Source organism: Cyanistes caeruleus, chromosome Z (genome assembly GCF_971803275.1).
Source record: "Cyanistes caeruleus chromosome Z, bCyaCae1.hap1.1, whole genome shotgun sequence".
In the NCBI taxonomy this organism is placed as follows: Eukaryota; Metazoa; Chordata; class Aves; order Passeriformes; family Paridae; genus Cyanistes; species Cyanistes caeruleus.
In genome coordinates, this window is record NC_141732.1 from 52,653,053 (window position 1) to 52,665,135 (window position 12,083).

A 12,083-nucleotide genomic window follows, 5' to 3' on the forward strand; every position below is an offset into this window, starting at 1 on the left:
AATTTTCAGTGACTCTCAAATCATGGGATATGGATTAAAATTTGAGCAAGGAAATGCCCATCTATCATACTAAATGGTCAGAACAAAGCTTCCTGAATCACTGGCTGTGGTCTCTATCTACAGAAATATATTCTTAACCTCTCTGCAAAGGTATGTGCTAAAGTCTTTTCTTGGTGATAAGGTAAATAGACCTTCTAAGCTAAATAGCTCCAGAGTTGAATTGGGTTAATGCAAAAGGCTTCACACTTGCAACAAACATTGATAACATCGTATGAGACTACGTAGGTACTCAGGAAAAGCTTTCAGCAATGTATGTACAGCCACTGAATGAAATTGGTCCCTTTGTTGATTACATATTATGCACATATATATGTATATACATATACAGATGCTTGTAGCTGTGCACCACCATAATGATGGTGCTGTCAGTGCCTGTAACAGGCCACAAGCTTTGCCTTAAGCTAGTAATTCCGGGCTTATTCCCAAGAAGGTCTGTCTAAATTTAATTTGGCCTTCCAGAAGCTTTATTTTAGTTCAACAGAAAGAGCAGATGACCAGGTAACTATTGTATGTTTTCTTCAGCTTTGAAAGTAAACTGTGTTAAAATAGCTATCACTATGCAGAGATATGTGTTTAGTAGATAAAAGCAGCAATAATGTTGTTAATCTATATAGAGAAAGATAACTGTGACTTAGAAGGAAATGAAGCACAGATAAGCAGTGGAGTCAGATGGCATTCAAAGCCCAAGCATAGAGCAGTACCAGATGCCCTGGGCTACAGGCAGTTAACCAGTCATTCCTGGTCACCCTGGGAGCTGAGCAAAACCACTTCTCATGGTGATAAAGAGAAAAAAGGACAAATATCCAAACAAGAGTGAAGCATACCTTGTATGTATGTAACATGGACTTGCAGATCAGTGAAGGAAAAGCAAGCTGCAGAGTGTATTGCTCAGCACAAAATTGGCCACTAGTATATCCTAGGTGGAAAAGAAAAACTGCTAAGATCAACTCCACCTTTCCTGCAAATAGCTTAAGACATTGGTGATGGGCACACCCCAAAGTCCTCAGACTGAAGCTGCAATTAACCTTAGAGCCCAGAAGGTTAGTGAAAGGCCAAGCACATCATCACCTGAACTGTAGACTTCGGGAGGTTTGTTTTGTGCTATTTTAACTACACTTGTTTTGATTTGTAAGCATTAGTTACATGATAGTATCATTGCAACTGGGCTACTAACCTTCTTCAATTAAACTGTTAAGACTTTCATTAGACTAAAAATGGATTATTGGCTTCGCATGTAAGGTGGGTGGCTTTCTGCTGCAAAACGATTTTGAGTGTAAAAAGCTCGCAGGAATTATAAATGCTGTTTTGTAACCCAGGTAAGACAGATATATAGTACTTTACATTAGCCTGGTTATTTGATGCATAGGCTGACAGAAGAGGACAGTATGTCTATGACACGATACTGCTGCACAGAGCATCTGCCATTCTGAAGCACCTCAATTCTTTCACTCCTGAAATTTCAGCCTTAAGACAGTACAGAAGTTACAGCTATGCATTTCCAAGTTGCTGCTTAATTGGACCCACATGGGACATTTTCAGTTGTCCTCTATGCTACTGGACCGTAAGATTTCTACACATGAAAGTCAGCTATTGTGATTACATTGCCAATAATAATACACTATAATAAAATGGGATGCAAATAAGTGCTTGGAGATCAGCCAGCTGCTGTAAATCTCAGCTAAGCTGAGAGGACAGCTCCTTGAAACTATCCAAGCTAAAACAATTGATGGCAGTTGAAGATCTGGGTCAGCATGTTATAGAACAAGGAACTATCTCCACTTTGATTATTTTGAGAATAATTGTTGAGATAAGCTTATTACTCTGATCTTCTCAAACATCTGTCCATGATTGCCATCTCTTAATTCTCTTTCAATTTTTTAGTTCAGAGAGCACGTTAGCTCATTAAAGCCTACATTATTTTCTTAATATCCTGCAGGGTTTCCCCCAGAATCAATATGGTCTATCAAGTACCACGTCTTTCACTAGGGACTGTAAGTCAAAAGGCAAGCCTCAGCCATCCAAGCACATCTTTTCTAGAGTAATATAAATAGTCTCTCTTTAAAGAAGTACAAATGCAATTTTATTGTGGCTTATGTCTTAATCAATGAAAGTTGACAGATATTTTCATACCTCCCAAAAAATGAATATACACATAACAACAGTGACTAGTGTCTGTATATGACTTAACCATTTCAACATGGTTTTAAGTATACTCTGTATTTCTTTTCTAGATGAGGTTCTCATAAAAGATCCTTTATATATGGCTTTTCTGATAAGATATTAATGCTTCTGGAAATAGTCTCCATGATGAAACCCAGTGAAAAACCTGGGAAAATCCAGGCTTTGGACACCACAGAATTTAAATACACCAATTGACAATGCTGTATTTCAAAATAATTAACTGATGATCTTTCTAAAAATTTCTTCCTTTTCTCATACCCTCTTCCAAACCAAGGAAAGCAATCTCCTTCACAATTTTAAACTATCTGCAGCTATTAAATGATTGATCAATCATCTACAACATGGAAATAAATAAAATTAATGTTTGAGAAATACATTGAAGAAAAAGAAAGCCAAAAAACAAAACTAATTTGTGATGACTAGGGGACAGTCACAGTGCAAATGAAAACATCAAATGCCACAAAAACATGTAGGTTCACTTTTAAGTTATATTCAGAAGGAAAACAAATGTATTCCAATGGAGCTTAGACCAAAAAGGAGCACATTTCCCTGCACCTGAAACATCTAAGGAAGGAACACATCTTGTCTCATTCAGAAATAGATTTTTTTACTGTGGGCAGTAACTTAACAGTGCAGACTTTAACCACAATAATTTTATATGAAAGAAATACTAGAAATATGGGAGAGTTATTTTTGGTATTTGTCTTGAAGGAAGGCATTAACTAAGCAAAACACACTCTCTCTCTTTCTCTCTCTAAAAAAAGCATCCTAGTATGAGTTACTAATACAGTTCTTTATCCAGAATAATGTATTTTTATATCAGTTAAATGACATACATGTTTTCCTCACTTTCTTTTCCACACATGCTTTAATAAAACTCATAATTTTTGGTGTACTGAAGTCATCCTCAGTTTGTTCTTCTTCAAATTCACTGCCATATAAACACAACCAGTCCTTTTAAAAAGAAAACAGCTAGCTAGCTGACAGAGAAAGGACTGTGAGATTGACAGGTGTGTTAAACAAACCTTTGAGACGCTCCCAGAAGATTGAAGTTTTACCTTGAATTTAAACAGAAAGTTAAAAAAAGTTATTCAATATATTGTCTTCTGTGAAGGTACAGTTATATCATTATTAGGCGTAAGGCTGACCAAGGTCTACTGAGGAAGGTCTGAAAAGTAAAACTAGGGGAGGAGAGGGGTTGTGGAGTTTGTCATGGAGACTATGTCTAGACATGTATTTAAACCCATTTTTGAGATGCTCCCATTCACCAACATTCCCAAATGTAGAGCTCTTTTCTACAGCTCTGGTGCTTTTTTCCAAACATTTTATAAAAATAAGCTATTTTTCCCCAAAGCTATTTTTCATTGTTAAGCAGATCAGATTTCCACTCAGCAAAGACAGCTCTACAACTACATGGACTTGCCAAGGCACAGGCCTAGTGACCTCCACCTGCCCTCTCCTGTCTAGAGCTCACAGTGGAGTGATTTGCTTCATAGAATGTCTTGAACTGATATGATGTCATTTCCTTTTAATCTTGCATTCTCTGAGTTCTAGAAACAGCAGGTTATGGCTACATATACATAGGGGGAAAACAACCAACCTGGAGTTTCAGTTAGTATTCCTAATTTCTCTCAGCTAAAATAGAAGGAAGAGTAAATTTTTCTTGAATTTTGTAATTTCCTATGATGTTTGATTTATGACATGATTTACAGTACTTAGGTATTTTTACAACAAAACCAAAAAGCATTGATGAGAAACATTTATATTACTCTACAAATAAATATACTCTTTTTTTTATTTCACTATAAGTCACCTTTATACATTTACTTCCAAATTCTCTCTAAAATTGATTCTGACTAAATTCAGAAGAGACTGTAATGAAAGGTAAATATATTTATGCTGAAGTCCTTTTATATTCTATTTCTCTTACAGTTATCATGTTGTACCTTCACTTTATCTCCTTCCAAGTCCTAGAAACTGTTTTATCCTTCAAGATAGATATATCTAGAGTCTGAAGAAAAGCAGTAAAAAGAAAACGGGGAATATTCAGTTTCTCATAACAGGCCTCTTTTCTCTTTTCAATGACCTCTCATGTTATTGTAATATGTCATTATAAAAAGGAGCCAAAAAATCCAGTTCTATGATTTTTTTAATAACCTTTTCAGGTTATCATCAGAATAATAACCAAAATTCTTGACAGGATTTTACAACCAAATATGCTTGGTGCTCACTACATATTTTCACACATATGCATGCATATTAAATTGATGGAAGAAGACAAAGAACCTGCATGGGCCAGGGAAAAACTAGAAGGCAAGTTCCCCAGATATTTGTAAAAATTTAGAATTATTTTGTTTCCATATAGTTATGTCACAGAAACATTTTCTTTCTATTTTCTAGCTATTTCATAGCAGTACTACTTCTTTCAAGCCTGAAATCCTTCATGTACTGATTCAGATATAACAAGAGAAACTAACTGAAATAGCACAAGAGGCACTTGACAAAACTGGTAGAATAGCAGAGTAGAACTGATGGTAGTATGCACTTTTCACAATAATGAATCTCCAGAACTTGTGGCAAAAGGAGGCAGAGATGAGCATAACAGCATGTTCAGAAGGATGTCAAATTCACTCATGAAAAAGAGGTTTCTAATCAGAATAAAGGGAGTTAGTAAGGAGGTGTCTCAAAGCACTTCACAGAATCACAGCACGGGTCAGGTTGGAAGGGACCACAGTGGGTCATCTGGTCCAACCTCCCTGCTCAAGCAGGGTCATCCCAGAGCACACAGCACAGATTGTATCCAGACAGCTCTTGAATATTCCTAGTGAGGGAGATTCCACAACCTCTCTGGGCAACCTGCTTCAGGGATCAGTCACTGCACAGAAATAAAGTTCTTTCTCATATCAGGTGGAATTTCCTGTGCACCAATTTCTGCCCGCTGCTTTTTGTCCCACTGGACACAGAAAATAGCTTGGTATCACTGTGCAGAGCCTGGCTCCATCCTCTTGATACCCTCACCTCAGATACTTACAGACATCAATGAGTTCCCCTCTCAGCTGTTTCTTCTCAAGGAAGAACAGAACCAGCTTCCAGACCTTTTGCTCATAAAAGAGGTGCTCCAGTCCTTTACTCATCTTTGTCATCCTCTGCTGGACCCTCACTGCCCTCCCTTCATCCTTTCAGGTACTTGTTTCATCATTGAAGTCAAACAGGTTTTTCAAACTTGCCTTACCTCCAATGAATCCATACTGACTTCTCCTGGTCATCTTATTGTCCTCCATGTGGACAGAAATGGCCTCCAGAGTGAGGCACTTTCTGAGTGATTTCTGAGGACTGAGCTGAGGTTGACTGTCTGGTAGTTTCCTGCGTCCTTCTCTCCCTTTATTTCCCAGTGTGAAATTTGCTTTCTTCCAGTCCTGAGGCATTTCTCCTGCTCACCACAACTTTTCAAAGATGCTTGTAAATTGCCCATCTCTGGTGTCCATCAGCTCTCTCAGTACTTGTGCCTGCATCCCATCAGGGCCCATGGACTTGTGGATGCCAGGTTTGCCTGACTCCAGCTCAGTCCTCCTTGAGCAAGGAAAGCCTTCCTTCAATCCCTCCTTCTCCCTAGTCTCTTGGGTCGGAGATCCCTGAGGCCTGGTCTTGTCAGTGATGACAATGCAAAGGGAGCATTCACTCACTCTGCCTCCTCTGTGTCCTCTGTTAACAGGGTCCCACTTCCATTCAGTAATGGATCTACATTTTCCTTAGTGTTTCTTTTGTTACTGAAGTATTTAAAGAAGCCCCTCTTCTTGTCCTTGACCTCCTTGGCTTTATGTTCTTGTTCAGATTGAATTCCAGGTGGGCCTTAGCCTTCCTTGTCTCATTTCTACTTACCCTGCCAACCTCTTTATATTCATTCCAAGTGGTCTGAGCCTGCCTCCATCTCTTGGGTATTTTCTGCTTACTGACAGGAGGTCTTTATTCATCCACACAGGTCTCTTTCAGTCTTTGCCTAATGTCTTGTCCATTAGGATGCATCATTCCTGAGCTCAGAGGTGGTGCTTGAATATCAACAAATGCTCTTGGATCTGTCTTCACTTCAGGGCCTGTTCCCATGAGATTCTTCCAAGATCCCTGAAGAGGCAAAAGTAAGTTAACTACTGCTGTAGCCATTAAAGATTCTGGAGTAGCATGAGTGACTACTGTATCAGGACAGAATGATTTTATTTAAAACCTCTATTAAACCTTCCCAGCTTCTTCCACCTATTCCAAAGTAAAGAAGATTTGAAAGGAGAGGAAAAAAAAAGTATGGAAGGATAATTCAGGCAACACCAGACCTGAGGTAGAATATTTAGGCATTTTTTTGAAAAGGATATCCAATGAAACAACTCTCCAAAATGGAGGAAAGAGGCTGCTTTTCTAATCTGATAAAATTGTTCACCATTTAATAAAGAAGATGTCAAAATTTTTCTTAGCGTGCCAGAAGGCGGAACCTAAATACCCAAAAAGACTTTAAAAAAGAATAGCAGGACTGCTGACATACATTTATGTTGAAAAAATTATATATTGAAATGAAATAGGAAAAAATAAAACTAGCTCATTTCTCTATCCTCCTTCTCTTTGTTTTGGGAAGAGGATTTTTGTTAGGTTTTTGTTGAGGACCCTTCTGGTCTACTAGAAAATAAGGCAGACACCTTTATTTGGCAACATTTATGCAACACATTAAGTGTTGAGCAAATGTTTAGTCCTACTGAAGACAAAATAATACGAACTCTCAGGCAGGCATGCATATTTTCAGGATTAAGGCCATGGTGATTTTTTTTTCCCTCCGTATGCAGTTATAGAAATTTTTCATTGTGCTTGTGTTGTGAGTCTTAAATTACTACCTAAGTAACTGCACTAGCAAAAGCAGACTAACGGTGTAGTCTGAAAGTCAATACTCCTACACAGCTCTGAGATTAAACCTCCAACTTGCAACAGACTGCAACCAAGCCGAATGAGAGAGCAACTGGTCTTGTCAATGCCTATGGCTAAGAAGGACTCCTTCTATAAAAGCTCACCATAACAGAATCATAATTTTAAAATTAGGGTAGATTACTTTAGAAGCAGAGATACAGAGATTCGGCCTATTATAGGTACAAAGTGGGGTAATTTGAAAGCACTGTAAGCACATGGGAAAAAGCAAAGCTAAAAGAGAGAATTTACTCATTGCAGTTTGTTTGCAAGCAGAGCCTATGTAGCCTTCTTAATTGAGTAATCAAAACACAGATTTTTAATTTTTTTTCACACCTTTTGCAAAGTAAAAACACAGGCATTTAACAACACAGTCTATATTGTGACTATGCTTGCTGTATCTATGGAATTACATGTAGTGAACTCCCTAAATAAAAAGTAAAACCTTCTCAATCATCACATACAGCTGGCAAATAATCTGTGATTTCTTCAGGTAAAGAGTTGTTTTAAAAGTGCTGGGCCTGCACTATGGCTGAGCTGTGATAGCAGTGGGAAAATTCACCTGTAAATTGCCTAACATTAAAGAATAATTTGACTTTGAACACTGGGCTAGCCAATCATTCAAAATCGGGGTCCTAGTATCTATAACTTATTTTTAGACTATTTGGACACTGAAGCTACAGCAAGCAACCTCACACTGGTTCTCAAGATGAGAGTTAAGGGACTGCCTGAATAAAGAGCAGCTGTGACAACATGGACAACCGTGGTTGCTGCAGAATCCACCTGAAAACCTTTTGAACTGGTGTTTTATAAGGCAAACACATTAAAGTGCTCAGTAGACTTTTCTAAGACTGGCAAGTTTCGAGGAGCAGTAATAGCTAAGACCATTGTCCTTACAAATGCAGGCAGAAAAGCAGCAGCCTTTATTGCTACCTTTCTGCTTAGTGCTGCAGGGATGCAAACCCCAAGCCAACAAGTATCACCCTGCCTGACAAGTCGATCTGCATACCTCCTGATCCTCCTTTTAGGGCTAGCCCAAAGTATCCAGCAAAATGCAGCATCTTAACTTTGTCATTAGAAGTAAATAGCTCTTGGCCAGCAGTACTGGTGATATTGTATAATACCTTAAATGAAAATCCCTAATTCAATATTTCAAACCCGGTTCTGGCTTTTTGGAGATGGATGGATCCTTAAAAACCACATTTATCATCCCCTAAAGCATCAAATTCAAGGAATAGTTTTTTCCTTCCAGCCTTTTATAGTATAAAGAATAAATTGTATCTAGAAGGTTTGTAACTGTTTTTAATTCCAGCAAGTGTTTAGCTGTGGGCATATTAAAAAATGCTAGCAGAGGAAATGCTTGACATTTTCTAAGAGTGGCTCCTTAAGTTCCGAGAAAAGATGGAAGTTAAATAACCTTGCTTATATGGGCTCACATACACTTAATTTTATGGGTTAGGATATGCATTATTAAGCCAAAGAAATTGTTATCTTTTCTTACATTTGTCATTATAACCTCAAAGGTAAAAAGCAGTCTTCTTTTACATTACATTGCAAAGTTTAAATTCAATCTAATGTTAGGGTTAAAGGGAAATGGGGATGGGGAGTGTGGGGAGGAATTACTACTACCTAGCAGCTAGTCATTTAAGCAGATTCCTTAACAGGTCTCTGAAGAGTGCTTCCAATGTGGAAGTATACTATTTCTAGTATTAGCTGGCAGTGAATGAACTAGACATTGATAGCAATTATGAATAACGACTAATAATGCATCTCCATTAATATCTTAGTTCAAGTCAGGGATGTTTTTGGGGACTTCAGGTTCTTCCCCCTTACAACACTTTACCTGAAATCTCAGTCCAAATACATGAACTAGATGTCTTCTGGATGAAACCAAACCAGAAGAGGTGCTCCATGGTTTCATCTAAAATTAATTTGATGATCTATTATCAAGGAAACTTTATTCTCCTTTAAATTTTATCCATACCTTCATTTTATAAATTTTCTTTTAAAGATATATTTTGTTTATCATCACATTAAGCATTTGAAGTATGTGTTCTGGAAGATTTTTCCTCAAATATCAGGGTTTCAAACCCTGAAAAACCTAAGGACATCGAAAACATGTCTCAAATTCGCTGAACACACCAGGAAGCTTTCTCACACTGTTTATACTCAGGCCAGGTCACAATCAGTTTTTGCAGGAAAGCTAATGGATATATTTATTCTAGTTTTCAAAATCTAATATGAATTTCCTGTAGCATTTGAAGTTCTGGTTTGGATAGCACACATCAGTCAAAACTGACTAGTACTTCATGAGATGCTCACATTCCTGCCTGCTAGTGTCTGATCACAGATACCTGGGCATTCATCCTGTCAAGTGACTCTTCTTGTGGTGCCCATGTGTCCTGACTTTATTCTAGACTGGGTAAAAGCGATGCATCTCACAGTCTTGGCCTGCTATTGCAGGACTGAGGTTTGCAGGCAGCTGCTTGCTCTACCCTTCCTTCATTCCTCTGCAAGTAATGGTTGATGCAAAACGGCTCAAAAGTGAGCCAAAATCGTCTTTTCCTTAAATAGCTACACTGGGCTTTGATTTCTATCGTACAAGACCTCATAGCTAAAGGACTGCAGGCTGCAGAACACACTTCTGGGCCCAAAACCTACCAGTCCAGTGTCCTCAGAAGCCCCTGTTTCACACGGGTCTCTGGCGACCTTGCGTGCAACCATTTCAGAAGGGGCCCCAGCCATAAGCTCGCTTCTGACGTGCCAAGGAGCTGTGCGACCACCTGAGCCGCAAGCAAGGCTCAAGGTGCAGCTTCAGCATCAGAGCATGTGAAGGGAGCAGCTGCTTTTTCAGCAGCAGCTGCAGAAGCAATAGATATGGCAAGAGCCAGTCAAGCTGCAAAAGAAGCTTCTGTTGTTTTAGCAGAAATCTGCAAGCTGATCTTTTCCTGTTTAGTGATACATGAGTAGTGGTATGGAAAAAGAATATCAAGGGCATAGGAAAGAAATCACTTTAAAATATCAAGATGTATTCCATGTTCTCTATGTCAATTTCATCTCAAAAAAAAAAAATATCTTTTAAAAACTTACTCCTAAATGAAGAGTACAGACTGTGTTTCCTCTTCTGAGATGAGTAAACACAATACTCTACATACAGTAAGAGTTCCACATGTTATTGAGACAGACAAGGCAATTTTAAGCATGGCATTTTCAGATATATTCTTCTTCTTCCCAAACCCAAGACACAGAGCTTTTACACCCACACCTCACAGTAAATCCAGGAATGGAAGGTTTATGGATTATGTCTGTATAACAACCAGAGCACCATTAACCTTCTGTTTCTTAAGATTACATAAATTTACTAAAAAAATCAAACCAGAGAAAAAACATGACACACAAAACCTCCACGCACAACCAACAGGAAAAAGAGACAGGTTTGTGTTACAAGAAAGTTCATATTCCAAAACATATTGTAGCTTTTTTTCCAGCTTCAGTCCACTCCTTTTAGGAAATAAAAACAAAAAAGCTATGACTACTTGACCTACTTTTTTTTTTTTTTAACTAAAAAGGTAGAATATTTTCTTCATGGTCACCATTATAAATTAACTTTTGTTTATTGAAACAGATTGATGTCTAATCTTGGTTTGGGAATATTTGTAGATTTTACAGTTGTACAATTAACTACAAATGAATAATTCAAACCACTGAGTTATTCAGTGATGCAGTCAAATAAATGTGAAAAAACAGAAATTCTTCATTTCCTTCATTTCCTTGGTTTATCCAGTTTATTTTGTTCTTTCCTTCTTGTTGAGACAATTTTTATTCAAAGCCAAAAGATATTTATTTATCACTCATATTACAATGTGTTCAAGTTAATTGAACAACAAAACCTCACATGTCAGTAACTCAGGAGAAAATTAAATCTGTGGGATTCCCAGTGGCAATTCAGAGTGTAAAGATCCTATCCAAATTTATGACCATAACTGGAAAAAAAGCAGATGACCAAGCACAGCTAGGCTACACTAAGGGCAACATTTTCGTATGTGGGAGGGCAATTTAATTTGTCTTTCCATTTCATGACTCGCAAGCAAAGATATATTTACACAAAAATATGCAGACATTTTAAAACAATTAAGCATTCAATTTATATGAAAAAAATTTTGTTGGACATTATCTAGGCATCCAAAGTGTACATGTCATTTCTGTGTCTTCTAATTTGTCAACATCATTTATTTTGATTGTGCAATTAAGAAAGTAGATTAATTAATTTCTGTCTTACTACAAGAAGCAAGGCAAATTCAGCAGCCAAGATGTCAAAGCTATGAAGGAAAAAAGAAAGAAATATCAGGACACAACACTGAAAGGAAAAGCTCCAGGCAAACAGAGCTTCTACATACCAATACAGTGAAAAAAAGAAGCCTGAATTTAAGGAGCAAAAGCTAGGCTAAAATGTGTCATTTAAAGTCTCACTGTGAGAGAAAACACAGTTAATGTCAAATCTTATAAACATGAATGTAAAAGTAAAAGGGGGGAGGTCATCTAGCTCAGAGCAACTTAGTGGTATTAGTGGTTCAGAAATGTTTTATGTGGCTCTCAGTAGAGCTCATTGTAAGATTTACAGGTAAATATATTTTCATTAAATAAGTGTTTCACAGAAGCTGGAACATTTTACAGAGGCATATTGATTTCAATATAGCAGTTTTCAGATAAAGAAAGAGTAAGAGATCAACAAATGCTCACAAGATTTGCAATCAAAAGAAAAATTCTTCAGCACTATATAGTGGAAAAAATTAAATATTTTGGTTTATTTCAGGTGCACAAGCTAAAATGAACTCAAAGATCTGGAAAACAATATAGTCATTCTTAAGCCCACAGTGATTTCCCCATTGGTCCACTTTCCTGCT

General features: G+C 37.5%; 1 long non-coding RNA gene across 1 annotated transcript in view; it reads right to left on the reverse strand.

Annotated features, from left to right (window-relative positions):
• Positions 1 to 4,020: 4,020 nt before the first annotated feature.
• Positions 4,021 to 12,083, reverse strand: part of LOC111940704 (uncharacterized) — a 38,056-nt gene continuing 29,993 nt past the window's right edge. The window contains exon 4 of the long non-coding RNA XR_002869624.2: positions 4,021 to 6,360. This is a non-coding gene — a long non-coding RNA (uncharacterized LOC111940704). The remainder of the gene's footprint in view (positions 6,361 to 12,083) is intronic.